We start from the raw sequence: 16,192 nt of genomic DNA, 5'->3' as shown, positions 1-16,192 counted from the left end.
TGAATGAATTTATAACTGATTGATTGAATTTATAACTGATGAGAAGTAGTGTTTTTTATAAATATCATCTATATAAATATTTCTCTTACTCGGCGACAAAAAAAGCCTCATTACAACTCCCCGAATGGCAACGCTAGAAAAATCGACCAATGATTGCTGCTAAAAATGTCACATGTCAAATCTAGTTGAGGTGGCTCAACATATAGCGCTTTCAAAGTCAGAAACTGAAATAACCAGAGAGAGCATTCTCACTCAATGTGATCTCTTCCGAAATTCACCCTATCAGCTGCGGCAGTCTCATACTATTAAGCTAGGCAGAAGTGAGTAGTCTTTGTCGAGAGATCTCTATTTTAGTATTTTGTCGAAATTTCTTTTTTCACGAATTTATATATTACGAATTTATTTGATTTATATTGCGAATTTATTTGTTTTATTATTGTTATTCAATCTAATTGGCTTAACGAATTAAATGTCATTTATTTGAATTCAAATTTATTTTAATGACTTAGTATTTACTAAAAAGATGCAATTTTTTTTGAAAAAAAGTTGTTATATGGATTTGAATAATTGCTTTGAATTCTTCGAATTTTGTGCATTTGCAATGCACCTAAGTTAGTAGCGAGCGAGGAGTGAGCTGGGTTTGCGAAGCAAACCATATAAGATTGCGCAGCAATTTTCGAGGGTTGGCGAGCAGGGGGAGCATCCCACTAGTTAATTAATATTTTTTCACATAGCACGAAGAAAAGTTTATTATTATTTTTGAGTTTATTTCTTTTCTTACCACTTGATCAACCTGCTATGAGTTCTTCACGTAAAAAGTCGTATTTTAACCTACAGATTTTTCAGTGAAACTTTTTGCTATTAGATAGGGAAACAGTGTGTGCGTGAGAAACAGGCTCCCAATTTTTCAAATTTGCTAAAACTCCAGTCAATAAGACTACTAGTTTTTATTTTATTTTATGTTATAGAACCATCATTGAGTGATAGTCGACCCAGTTTAGAAGTTAAAACTACCAATGTTCAACTCAATAGCCTTATAAATTTTAACCCATTCCAGCAGACAAAGGAATTTTTAGATCAAGTATTGGGAGAAATTTGCGTTCGTGGTGGATTTTTTTTGATTGAACTACCCCTATTTGCGTTACACGGAGAGAAAATAACGAAAACACCCCACGATTAGCCTGATGGAATGAGGACTCTAACCCATGATCCGTCTTCCACTGGTAATGTCTTTCGTCAGCACTGCGGTCGGTGCGAGACCAGTGCTGAATCAGTATCGACCAACAATCGATGGGATTCGAACCTTGGCCAACTCATTAAGAGGCAAGCGCTCTATCCCTAGAGCCATTACGGCCATGACTTATAGTTTAGATGTTATTAAATTTTTAAGTATAAAGGTTACACTCTTGTATCCATTTCTGTACCTATTTAATTCAATTTATAGCTTAAAAGTATTTATACGCTAGACATTACCATCTTCACATATGAGACATTTGTTTTTAATTTATTTCTTTAGTATGAAGTCCAAAAAAATTAAAATTAAGTGAAGTGAACTAATAGATTATTATAAAAAGAGCTTTAATTATAAATAATGTAGCTCTTCACTTATACCACTTTATGTCTGAAGCCCTTATAGATTAGAAACTATGAGTTCTGTTGATTTATCTCTTTAGTTGATTGAATATAGTACAGAAAATGCACCTGAGAAACAATGCGTCACTAGTCTGTACTGTAAAATTAAAAATTTAGTATACATTTTTTATAGGAACTGTTATTACTATACAATACAGTATTTTTACTAGAAGTTCTTCGTGTGCTTAGAAAGAAAAGTCAGTCAAGCGAAATGATATAAATGCAAAACCGTGATTTTCATACATAAAGGTTTAATAACTTTTAAACTCAGCCTTATTTACTTGAATTTGACTTCAATAAATTCCTTATAAATTTATTCAACAGAAACAATTTCTCACTTGCTATATATCGTTAGTTACTTTCTTTCTTAATCTTTATATGTCTCTCCTCTATATGTAAAATAGGCATTTTATTCATTTATTTCAGCTATTTTTGTAAAAAAATTTGCATGTGTCTGGAAAAATGGATACCTGATTGGAAATTAGCCCATCCAACGATGTAAAAAATTGACATTGAAAACCTTTTTTTAATAACTCAAATATAACTGTGTCTAGTCTAAAATAATTGCATAGATATGAATAAATGACACATTCAAAAAACTTCTTAGGCACTTTTCAACTATGAAGATTATTCTGCTTTCTGAAATATATGCACTATATCTTAGAAATGCATACATTTTAGTTACTCTAAATAATTCTGAAACATAGTTTCATTTGTTCAAATGAGAGTAGTCTTCACAAACTTTTGTGCCCGGGGACTGCTGTAATAAATTAGGAAATCGTGCAGGCAACGCATACGTTAGATAATGTAGGCAAAGGGATTTAGCAGTAGAAGGAAAATAGCGGTTAACTTTAATACAAATTACAAGGTTTTTTTCTTTAGGAATTTTGATAAATATTGTTACACATTCTATGCAGATTGTACATACACATACTATGAATTTATCCATTTCCTAAAGGGTTCACAATTTGAAAATTATTACGCTGGTAAATTTTTTGGTAAATAATGAAAAATTCTATTAGATGAGTATTTCGTTTTTTCCCCAAGATATTAGTAATATTGCTTTGTTTAGACAATTTTCTGCGTGATTGTTTGTTTCTGTAATTTGTTGATATAACATAGTGCTAAATTTTAACTTGCAGATGGGCCAAGATATTAGTCAAATAAAAACATAAATCTGAAATAAGGGTTGAATTTTAAAATGCAAAAACACTAGCCAATTATTATATTATAATGATTTTTATTCAAAAAGGAAATTTCTCTTTCGTTTGTTGATTTATTCACAAGTCACCGCTTCACCTTTTCAATGAAAGAGAAGTCTGACTCGTTGTCATTCACGCTATCACGAGACTGAGATGTCACGTGGTTATAAGAGAAATCATCAATCCAGTGCATTTCGGGCCAGTGCATTGGCAATTCGGGCAATCCAGTGCATTGACGTTGTGGACCCAGACGATGTATTTGTCAATCATGGAAAACGTGGAACAAGACGATACTGTGTAGTGCTGGCAGGAGTTAAATTGTGCTAGAATAATGATGCATTTTATTTTACATTCGTTCATACCTTTACAAGATAGAAACATGTATGCTTTTACACTTGCACGAAAGATAAATTGATTAATTCAAAAACTCAATTTTTCCGAAAAATACTTGTACTCTTTCAGCGTATTTCCTTCATAACTATCACGACTAGCCATAACATAAATATTTTAAAAACAAAGCTCTTTTAAGATCAGTATTTTAATAAAAATTAGTGTTAGATCACTTTTTTCCCCAGATCGATCAGAAATCATCTTTGCAAAGTCGCTGTTTTACTTACATCTATTTTCTTCAAAAGAGCTTGTGTAAAAGCGCATCTTTAAGAAAGCTCCTTGAATTTACAATTTGTATAGGTTGAGATGAAAACGTCGAGATGAGTTAGACAAAAACAAAATTGCAATAACTACTATTTTTATTTCTGTAACCGCCGTTAAACATTCGTCCCAATTTTGAGTTTACGACTACCAATGTTCATCTCCGTAGTCTTGTAATTTTGAGCGTAATCTAAAATTCTAGGGTACTCCTGGATCAAGTAGTGTGAGAAAGTCACCTTCAGGGTGGATATTATGATGGTACTAACCCGCATTTATGTTACATTGTTTAGAAAAACAGGAAAGCCTCCCACTTTTATTTTGACGCCAAGGGGACTCTAGCCCATTTTCCGTCGTCTCACGTTGAGGGTATTTTCACGTCAACACTGTGGATGGTGCGAGCCAAGTGCTGAATTTGTATTGATCAGTCATCGCTAAAATTCACAATCGGGTTATCTCATTGGGAGGCAAGCTCTCTATTCCCTAAACAACCACGGCTCTTGCAATACTTATTGGTTAAAATCTCATTACATTATTTCTTAATGAGTAAATCAACGAATATCAACTTAAATTTTACAAGGATAATAACAAAACCAATTGTGGGGAAAAGACCATTCGACAATGCCAACCTTCATCTGCGAAAAGGTACCCCGTCACAGAATCGAGTTAACAAGTCTTATATACTAGTGAATTGTAATATTGTAGTGGTATATTCCCTACAGTACTCTCCCACCAGAATTATATCTGTGAGAGAATTCGATGAACGGATACCACTAGTTGATTCGTTGCTGTTTTGTGAGAAGCCGGGAGAGCTGTTTTAAGATCACCGTACTTTTTGAGTGCTGACTGTGAGAGGTGTATTAACTTCACGGTCGTAGTCGCTCCTGTGTTGCCTTTAGCAGTCAAATGTATGCAAGCCGACGTTGTGTGTGATCGAGACGAGACTGAGTCGCAACAATGCGAGGAGGTGGATAATTTCGCAGTCACAAGTAGCAAGTCAACTGTTCAATTTGGACCATCCATCGAAGTGGGCGTTACTGTCAAGATAGGCGTGTTCAGATCGTTGGTAGGTAGGTGCGTTCACATCGCTTCCGACGGTCACCAATGTGGGGAGAATTGCTACAGACCATGCCAACCATCATCTGCGAAAAGGTACCCCTTTACAGAATCGAGTTAACACGTCTTATATACTAGTGAATTGTAATTTTGTAGAGGTAGATTCCCTACACCAATCAAGATTTCTTTTGCCCAAAAATTCATTTTTTTCCCATTAAACTGCATGAAGCTTTAGTTTATCTTTTACTTTAAATGAATAAATAAAAATGCAATCTCGAAGAGCTTGACATAAACCATTTTGATTATGATTTACTGTTTCATTGACTTCCAAATACACACTTATAAATTTTATTTAAGCTGCATTGAAGCAAAAGCAATGCAGGAAGCAAGTAATCAGAACTGCATCACTAGAGTTATGAATACAGCACCACTTCTAATTTTTCAATTAATATGCATTCACTTTCGAAATCATACCGGCTAAATAGAAAGGCAAAATTAAGTGCCAAGTTCGTAAAAGGGCTGTTGAGAAACTGCATACCTGCTGTAAGATTCATAAATAATTCAAGCAAAGTGGAAATAAAAAAGATTAAATAAAGTGTAAGGATATATAATTAAACAGAGAGGGAAGCGTCACTAAATAAGTGCAATCCCATTGAGAGAGTCTTTATTATTCAAGAAATGAATGCGGCGTTGTAGACAAAGTCATCACGCCATAAGGGAATTGTCGAGAGATGTTTATTTTCGGTGTAGAGAATGGTAAGTTTGAGTGAAGAGCAATTTCCCAATTAACGGGAACGATTAATACACTTTATCCTTTGTTTCCTAGGAGAAAAACAACCAAGTGTTCTCTTGAATTACACGGTTTCTGTAAATATTGTGCAAACTTTGCCGCTATTCTTCGCTAATGAAATAAACATGCGAAATCTGAATCCACTATCCTTAGAATGAATCCATTGCTGTGTTTCCGTGAATAAACATTTGCAGATTTAAAATTATCCTTGCTTTGCTTTTATATAATGTAACTATGAACAGTTAAATATATTGCTGAAAAGTAATTGAGATAAACTGTGAAGCAGAAAGCTTGAGCAGAAACATTAGAGAGACCATTTGATGAGAATATCTTAGTAAATAAATTAAATAATTTAATCTGAAGCATAGTTTCTGCTGTTCTTTGAAACAGAAAAAAAAGATTAAATTAAAAAATGCAAATAATTTGAGAAATCCTTTTAAGTTTACTTTAAAACCATATATCACTAATATTTTCAGTACTATATGATATTTAATAGTTTAGCAAAATTTTGAAAACCTCATTAGAGATTTTACTTAACAAAGCACTTGGGTTTGTAATATGTTTATTTTTAAAGCAAAACGTAATAACCATCTAAAGTGGCCAACCAATCCACTTGCAGGTATGCCCAATTAGAGTTATAGCCTTTTTTCTTACAAATAACTGTAGAATATATTTTCTCACACTATTGTAAAAAAGAAAACTCTAAAATGAACAATTACACCATGCATACCTTAATGAATTCAAAAAACATTTTATTACTTCTCTGAAAGTGCTACTTAAGTAGTTGTTACTTAAAAAACGCTTATTTTCATTTTCATTTGAAATGGAAAACCACATGACAATTCACGAACTGACTTAAGCCGATCTGCCGTTTGTTTACAATCGCGACGCATTGAGAGCCATAACGTTATAACTTTTGTTTGAAATTTAAATAAAAAGAAACCACTAGTACATTTTGAAATAATAAAATAAGACTTACTTTACCATAGTGCTGATGACTCAGCAACCTGATTTGCTTTTTCAAAAGATAGTTATGCTCAAATTCGGAACATCCTCGGTGGCTCTTGTCTCCAATACCCTGTCAAACTAAAACAAACTTCCTTGTTTGACTTGCTAATAGAATTATATGATTGTTTTTTACAATCAAAAAACTAATCACGAAATTCTACAACAATAAGTTTATCTCAATTTCTGTGTGTTATCAAGATGAAGTTCTTTATCGCTGACGCTTCTAGTCCCTTATTTGAGACCCTTTATGCATTTAGATATATATCAAAAAATATCAGATAGTAGCCAATTTTTCCCCTCATACATTACCTGTTTATATTATTCGAGTTCACCAAGCTGTTTAAATAAGTTTCCTTGCGATAGACAAGGCGAGGCTCAAAATTTTTATTATTTCATTTATTATAATTCATTCCACAGCTGAACATTGAAGGGAACGATTCTACCAATATGGTTCCATGACACAAATGAAATATTTTCAGTTTTATCTAAAGTTAAAATCATTATTTCTCTAAAAGTTTGAGTAATTTAAGAAGTATTTCGAATATCTGATGGAAATTTTAAGAACCCATTTATTTTACTCGTAAAAATTAAAACAGTACAGGTTCTAATATTTTACTAACACATACAAATAAAACTAACATTTTTAAAAGCGTTTCTGAAAAAAGTTCCGGAATTAATGTAATTTAAATTTTATTGGATGAAACAATAATTTATTTTAGACCCCATTTTTTGTATATTAAAATTGCTTTACATCTTAAATTAATAATTTCGTTTAAGTTTAAATAATCATTACCCTTTTTGTTACATTTTAATTTAAGCCATCATCAATAATATTTCAAGCATTTCCCTCGTAGTTAATATTGCTTCTAAAATTTTTATCCGCTTCACGTGATAAAGTAAGACCTGCATTAAAATATATTTTATTAAAATCTTTTTACTTCTTAAAGCAAATAAAAGTGGATGTTTAGAAAGAACATAATAAGTCTTTGGAACAACCGAATAAAGTCCATTGAACAACATTTCCTTTACATTGATTGTCTAGCACTGTTTGCTAAGAACTGGAAGGTATTTACTCAGTGAAGCGAAAATAAGGAATTACAACTTGAACACTAAAGTAAGTAAAACTTAGACAAAAGTATTAAAAGCTTAATTGGTACCGAAAAATCGAAAGTACTGAATGATGTTTAAAAAAAAGAAGAAAAAAAAATAAGATTTACAAAATATTAAATAAGATGTTGCCAGATGATAAAAGAATGATTTTCTGAACTGAGATACTTTACGGAATTATCTATCATTATGTAAAACTCAAATTCAATAAATGATTTTATATGCTTCAACGCATTTTTATTAATAAAATTGTCAATGAAATTTATAAAGAGTATTTTAGATCTATATTTAATTGAGTAACATTAAAAATTTAAATGTTTAATTCAATTAAGATGTTTATATTGTAACGAATCAAGCTACATTAAAGAAGCAGTTATTTTTATAAAAACACATTTATTTGGCAACCATAAACTAAGCAAATTAAATTACAATACCGCGGTACTAATAAACTTACAAAATAAATGGAAAACCCGTAATGGATAGGTATGAACTTTAAATTCAAAGCAAAAACTATTCTCATAAAAAATCAACAATTCTCTAATGTTCCATAAATTGTCTCATGCTTTCATTTTTAATTTATCTCGTTATATGTTTTTTTCCATTGATGTCTTAGTTAGCCAGGATTTTGTTCAATATTTTCAGACTTTATAATACGAAAACATTTTTATTTCATGCAGTCAATTCCATTCGAAATTGATAATCCGTACGCGATGGTTAGAAATTAAGTATATTTTAGTGTGTTATTTTTTCATTCCTGACAAAGAATGGGCATCTTCGACTTTAACCATCCTAAATCTTTGAGATTACACCACAGTACTTAAAAACATGTAATAAAATGAAAAAATATTTTTCCCCTTTATCTTTCTAAAAAAGCTTATTGCATAAGAAAACTTTATTTTGAAAGAAATTTAGTCAATTAACCTGCTCTTTCTTTATTTAAAGCACTTAAAATTCTCCACCTTTGTTTTAAATTTATACTTGAGGTAAACTTTAAAAATGAACTAAAAAAGTTAAACCTGAAAGCAAAAAAAAAATTCTAATTACTAGTCAGAGCAAAATCTTTTAACCTTAACTATGAATTTCTGCATTGTTCTACAATGCAGAAATTCAATACGAATATGTATGTATGTGTATTGTATTAAAATATTTAGAATATTTTTCAATAAAAAGCATATTGTTCGTAAGAAATAATATAGTTTTTGAATTGTAAATATTTACTAAACAAGTTAATAAATTTAATAAAATTGAAATCAATAATTTTAATAAACACAAAATCATTATATTTGTTTTGAAAATAATTGATATTTTATTTAATTCAAAAAGTATTTACTTTTATAATAATTCAAATAATGCAAATAATAAATTTTTTAGCTTTTCATAAATCGATACATACATTATACACTAATACAGTCAATGAGTAATTTAGTGAAGATAAAAACGTACCATTAATTTAATCCTTTCATATATTTAATTGAGAAAGGTTATAACATTAACTTTTAAAGTAGGAGATTAGATATTGTATACAACCTCAAAAAAAAACCTTATGTTTTGTAAGAGACTTCCGCTCAAACTCGAAAATCGTCAAAATAAGTTCAGAAAAAGTACGTTGTTGCGTATGTTTTTGTAACTTGAAATATTTTTCGCTCTAAGTAATTAGCATATATAACGTCAGGCAATCGAAAGCAAATTGAGTCCTAGAACGAGAATATCCGATCATTCCATCAAAAGTTATTCAGGGTGGTCTGTTTCTTTTCTTTTTATTACTACACACGTACCAGCAGAGTAAAGTTTTTTTCTTATTTATATTTTTTCGAATGGGATACTATCTTTTGTTTCAATGTGCAAGAAAGACTGCTTGCAAGTTCAAATGTTTTGTCTTAAATGAACTTCAGCAGAGAAAAATACATATACAATGAAACATGCCAATTCTGTATGTGAGAACCATTTTGATTCCTTATAATGGAATTAAGCAAAACCTTTGCAACCTGGCCTTCTACCTACCTTGTACGTTCTAAGAAAAAATAAATGAAATTTTTTGTTTATAAATGTTATTGAATGCTGTCTGATAACCTTCATACCCTGACAAAAAACAATTAGAAATTTACTGTGCTATTACATTATGTATTTGAATTTCATATTAGAGAAATTTTTTTTAAAATCAAAGCTAGACGTCTTATCAGTTGAACATATGGAGAAACGGTTAAGGGTTGTTGTAATAAAATTTGTTTGTAAGTACACATAATAAATTTCAGAAATGTCGAAATGAATATAATGTTAAGTTTTATAGTTGCAAGTTGCTTGCGTACTGATATTTTGAGAAATTATTAATCGCAAGAACCTACTACATTTCATACATCATTAAGAAAATACTCATATTTGTCCTTTCATTAATTATTTTGACATCAAATTTGTAGCATTAGTTTTATTCTAGTATAATGTAAGAAACTCCGGACCAACTGTAAAAAACTCTGGATCGAATGTAAAAAATCTTCAGATACAAATACTTTTTACGGTAAAATCCATTTTTACAGATACTTGTTATGGATATTAAAAATCTAATTTGCTGCAATTTTTGTATCAATAATTAACATAAAATCACTGAATCACTCAACTTAAATAGATATTACTGTAAAATGTACGGGTTACTATTTTATGGTAAAAATGGAGTTAACTGTAAAATGGATTGTACAGATGTAATGTAAAATGGATTTTACAGACACCCGGTACTGGATACAAAAATATTTACGGGGTAGGTTGCTCGTATAAAACTATTAGATATACTCAGCATAAAACAATACATACCTGTCTATACAATTAAATCAGACACATACATAGGAATAAATATAAATCTGTACTTTTTTTAACATTAATAACGCTTTTCGTAAATACGTTAACAACGCTTTGATCTGGAATTTTTAACAGTGTAATTAATTTCATTCCTTAATGTGCATAACATTTCTTAAGATTCATACTTCTTAAGATCTCATTTCTCTCCACTTCTTAAGATATGCACATTTTATAAATAAAGCTTAAAAGTCATTAAAAAATAATGTTCATTTTTATTGGTAACTTGTAAGAAATCTATAAATAACAAGAACTACGTATGACAGTTTAAAATGTAAGCAGGATATAGGAAATGAGAGAAAAAATATTGACTCACACATGTAAACAATACTCAAAAGAATTTCACCACAAAAGCATTGCGCGTAAAGTGGTAAATTTAGATACTTTCTAATGTAAGTGTATATAAATTTATTGATAACACTATTTTATTTCATTTTATAACTGTCGTTGAACAGTTTACCCAATTTAGGGTGTAAGACTACCATTTTAGTATGTTAAACTACGAAGCCTTGCAGTTTTGAATCCAATTCAGAAGACAAGGGAACGCCTGGATCAAGTATTGGGAAAAAATCTGCCTTTGTGGAGGACTTTTTGATGGAACTAACCTGCATTTGCTTTACGTATAGAGAGGAAAACCACGGAAATCTGCCACGGTTAGCCGTACTGTAAGAGAACTCTCATCCATGATCCATCTATAACTGAGGATATTTTGTTAGCACCGTCGTCGGTGCCAGCCGGGTGCTGATTCGTATCAATTAGCCATTGTTGGGATTTGAACCCGGTTCACAACATCAGGAGGCTGTATCCTCTAAGCCCTCTAATAAATCTAATTCAAATATGCAAAATTAAATTTGTCACATTGCTTGCAGATTGTTAGTAATTTTATCGTTAATTCTTTAACAGTAATCTTAGTGTCAATTCTATTATAGTGAAATCGAAATTGTAAAAATTTGAATAACTTTCAAAAATGAGTTCCAAGTCCAATCACAATGGCATTGTTTAAACATTAGCTCATTTAAGGCATTGAGTGAAACATCGAAATCGAACTATCATATCGCGTTTATATTGGAATTGCACAACGTTACTCGGAGTTTAAGATACTTACCTGTCAATGTAAACAACTAGGGTTCGATCCGAGGTGACGATTTAAAGCGCTTCCAGTTTACGATCGATGGTTGCCAATTTGTCTGTGCGCAGTGCGGGTTATTTTGCTAGAATCACCATTGGTCCCGAAATTGTGGTGTATGGGAGAGCCATAATAACTTATTAAAGAGTATAGAGAGCTATATGGGAGATCCAAAAAGCTTGTTAATTTTTACCGAAGCTCTATGCTTAAAATTAACAATAAAATATATGATTTTATGATGTGTGTTTAAACCATTTTTTTTATTTCTGAAAAAATATTCATATTATTGCTCAAACTTTAGAAATAATATAAATACATCAGCTTTAATAATTTTAGTTATTTAGGTGATACTAAAGAAATTTATTTCGAAATTTAAAATATTGTTTATATTTAAATACAGAGATTAACTTTTCAAAAATGTTAGATCGTGATAAATAATAATATTTCTTTCGATATCGTTAAACAGCAAATGCATTGCACACACTGCTATTGCTACTGGAAACACTTTGTCAGGAGTTAGCAAGAGCAACAGATAACCTGATAAATTGTCTAATCAGGTTTATATTTTTCGAATTTATATACAAATTGCTTAGAGTTAGGTAATGCAAAAAAAAGTTTTGCCGAGCAGTATACTCCATTGAATAGTCTCTACACTGAGAAAAAAATATGGTCAAAAATACCAGAATATGGTAAAATTTATCGTGTTTCTGGCTCTATGGGATCACCAAAATGATCGGTATTTCTTACCGAAGCAATTTAGCTATGATTTTGGTAAAATTAACTATATAGTTTTAGAATATTCTTTCAAATCTGGTAATTGTCATACAATTTGGTAAATTTAATACGATATCTTAGAACAAGGCGTTATTTTTATTGAATGTATAAATACAACTTGAGTGTAAAAATTTAGTTAAATTTAATTATAATCACGTTATGCACAGCAATACAGCAGCTTTTATAGATTTGTCAATTCAACTTAGTTTTCGAATTCCTATGGTATTACATTTATTCCCTCAACAAATTGTTCTTTCAACCAAGCGTAATCAACAATTCCCAAATGTTTACTTGTTAGAAGAACGTATTTTCTCCTCGTCTGGGTAATTGCGTTGGATGGAAACTAATTCCTAGGAACTGAGTTTAAACTCTTTCCAAGCCGATAGTTTTCTAAAAGTCCTGATGTGATTATGGTCGCTTCGAATTGATATTTAATTGCTGTCGTAGCTGGAAACTTTATTACGTCGAACTAGATTTAAATCTGAGATAAGAAGAAAATTTTAATAAACTTGAATTATTCTGTGATATAACATTATATAATGTGATTTATAGAAATATTCTTGGAAAAAAATCACTTGGTAATGATTGGTATTTTCTTTATGCATCATTAAATGCTTTTTTTTTTAATCATATTAAACATAAAAATAAATATGCAAATCTCTTTTTTTTTTTTAGATTTTAAAAAGCTATTCTCTAATTCAGTAATTTTTTACTCATTTACATCTTAATATTTATCACATTAGTCATTTATTATCACAAATCCCTATTGTTGTATATTCTTTCATGAAATCTTCTTCGTTATGTTTAATAAGTCTACGAATGGTACTAAACTTATATATGAGTGCAAAGTAAGGTTGTTTTCTTCCTTTTTTTCTAAAAAACCCTCGCTAGTTATATCTCATCGTGGATCAGCATTTATTTAAAAGAAATCGTAATAAATGTAGTGTTAAATATTTTGTTTAGACAACTTTTTAATAAAGGGGAAGCAGAAAAATTTGAAAAAAAATTTCTACTATTATTTTACTTACTTTTGAATTATCCATGGACAATCAAATACATGGTATACTCTCTTACCAAACACTTTCAATAACTTATAAGTTCCAAGTTTCAAGGAAGCATCAACAATCCTATTTGAACCTTTATTTGGCACCAGTATTAACCTCATAACTTATTTTTTGAAAATGCCCAGCGGAAAACCACACGTTGATAAACCTTGTTTTAGTAAGGAATATAAGAATGTTAATTTTAATAAATTTCGATTAAGGCTATATTTTATCTTTTAATGAACCAATGTTATGCAAATGATAAATATCAATAAAACGTATCTTTTTAGCTTCATTATTTTTTATTTACTTATTAATCAATTATTTATTATATTCGAGTGTGAAGTTGCAGCTGCTTAAAATACAACCTTACTCGAATTTTCTCGAGGGTGCACAGTTTGGCCTGTTAAATGAGCTAGAACTAGTTCAAGCGCACACGTTTAGGGGTTAAAAAACAAAGGAAAATGAAAACTACAATTATTCTTAAACTTAAGCTGCATTTATCAACACCGTAAAGTGTTACAGATATATGCAAAAAAATAATAATTCCATTAAATTAAGATGAAGAAAGGCACACTTACTACCTCCGTTGTGAACCATATAATGCTCTCAAAGTTCAGAATTTCGTGACCTTTAAAGATAGTTAAATTGGACCAGAAGTCAAACTTAAACCAAAACATTTTGGACCTTAAACAGTAATCACAAAAAAAAATTGCGAACTCTTACGATGTTGTAAAATAATTCTTTTATATGGATCGATTAAAAATTAGCATTAGTGAAAAATGTCTCAAAAAATATTCTCGTTCCATTATTGAAACTTTTTCGGCTATACTTTTCTAAGAAACTCTTAGAGATAGATAAATTTATTTTTCTCAAACTTTTTTACTTTAATTTGCTACTTAAAGTGTTTAATTAGCAATTCAATGTCACTTTTGGGAAGCGATGAGAAAATGTTATAAACGTTAAATTGCTATGCATCTTTTGAGATAATAATATAATAATAATATATAAATTTTGTTCATATTTTCTTACTGACACGTTTGAAGGCTGGTGTTATCTCTAATTGTCAATATTAGATCCCATCTCTGTACACTACAGTTGCGCGACTAATGCCATTATTGCATACACTCATCATACACGGAGAAAAATAATCAGGTAAGAATACCGTACTCTATGGTAATCAAATTTCAGGTAAAAAAAAATCATAATTCTGGTTATTAAAACCGAAATATACTGTAATTGAACCATTAACATGGTAGTTTTTTCGTTCACGTTGTCACGGATCATTGAAAATTCTGGATTTCAAAATTATAGTTCTTATTGCAGCACATATAGTTTAAATTTAAGAATCACAAAAGTTAATTTAACCGAATAAATTATGATTTTTATGCCATGTTCTGAGGTATCATGATAAAATTGCCATACAGGGGTGGTTCTCACGAAACATGACAATTCGGACCAAAAACTTTCTTCAAATTTGAAGTCTTCAAAATAATCAAAATTTTTTTTGTATACTTCTTTAGTTACATTTATTAATATCTTACAGGCAGCAGTGTAGTTTATTGACATTTGTCCGAGAAAAAAAATAAAATAGAAATTCACCAAATCTTGAATGCCAGGAAAATGACATATTGCCTTAGAAGTTTAAAAAACAGTCATTTTAAGTTAATAGTAAGTAACTCAACTTAAGCCTTTATGTTAGATGGACCATAAATTGCTTTAATTAATTATTTTTATCCTCTGTAGAAAGAAGTAAAAAAGTTTTTGTTGCTGATATGTGCTGAATAAAATTGTGTATAATAATCAATCATTGAATAAATAAATAACTTTGATTACATCCAAGCATATTACAATACATAAACTTGGTATTAGGTTAATATTTGCTTTCCCTCTTTACTGTATTAGCAGTTAAAAAAAGAATTTCTGGTAGCACTTTAATGTCCTGGCATTCGTAAGCCAGGAAAATGACAGCCAGGATAATGAGAAATTCACCATTTTATAGCATCTAACTTTATTTTAATTGAATATTTTGGCCGAAGACGTTTATATTCTGCAGAAAACAACAGCATTTCTAAAAATAACTCGGATAAATCTATGTAGTTTTTGTTATTAATCATTTCAAGAAGCCAGGAAAATGACAGCAAAAAAACCTACTCACCTTGAAAAACTTTTTGAAATAGATTTTGAGCCAGAAAATTGGTTCTTTATTCATGCAACAAGACATGTTCAGATAGTAGGGTATCTAATCAATCTGTTAATATAAGATATTGATTCCTGGCGCAATCTATTTTGGTTATAAATCGCTAAATAAAAGTAGCCAGATTTTCATGGGACAAACAAATTATTGACAGAAAAAATTATTTTAAACGAAGTTTTAGTAAACAATACCCTCTGCGTATATTCTAGAAATGCTAACATAAAAAAAGATTAAAAAAATAAAAGATAAAAAAAATTTTTTTTTTGAAAAATGTATGGGAAGTTTTGAAGCTAGTTATTATTGTAAATATTGTTTGGGACATGCGAGGAAAATGACATTTTGATATCCAATTAAATTTTTTAAGTATACAAACCAATCAATGCTAGTGCAAAGTCATTTTAAAATGCTAACAGCAATGCTATTTATTATTTTTTTTTAAAAAAAAGAAGTTTTTTTAGTATTATAGTATTAGATCTTTGAGCAAGGGACAGTGAATATCATGTTTCGTGAGAATCATCCATATACTAAATTTTAGCTCATAATATAGGGCATAATATAAATTTTAGCACATAATATAATTTGCAGACAGTGTGTCCCCTGACGAAGTACTGTTTTGCAAACGCACATTTATATTGTCATTTTTATTTTAATTGTTAAGATTTTATATATGTCTTATTTCTATTTTATACCATATTTCAATGTCCATTTTACCAAACTCGTTCCCAAAGCTCGTTGGTAAAAGATACCGAGTTTTTTAGCGTTACC

Source organism: Parasteatoda tepidariorum, chromosome 8 (genome assembly GCF_982258835.1).
Source record: "Parasteatoda tepidariorum strain Cologne lab strain chromosome 8, Ptep-v5.0, whole genome shotgun sequence".
Taxonomy (NCBI): Eukaryota; Metazoa; Arthropoda; class Arachnida; order Araneae; family Theridiidae; genus Parasteatoda; species Parasteatoda tepidariorum.
The sequence above is the reverse complement of the archived record's forward strand: the minus strand, read 5'-3'. Positions refer to the sequence as shown.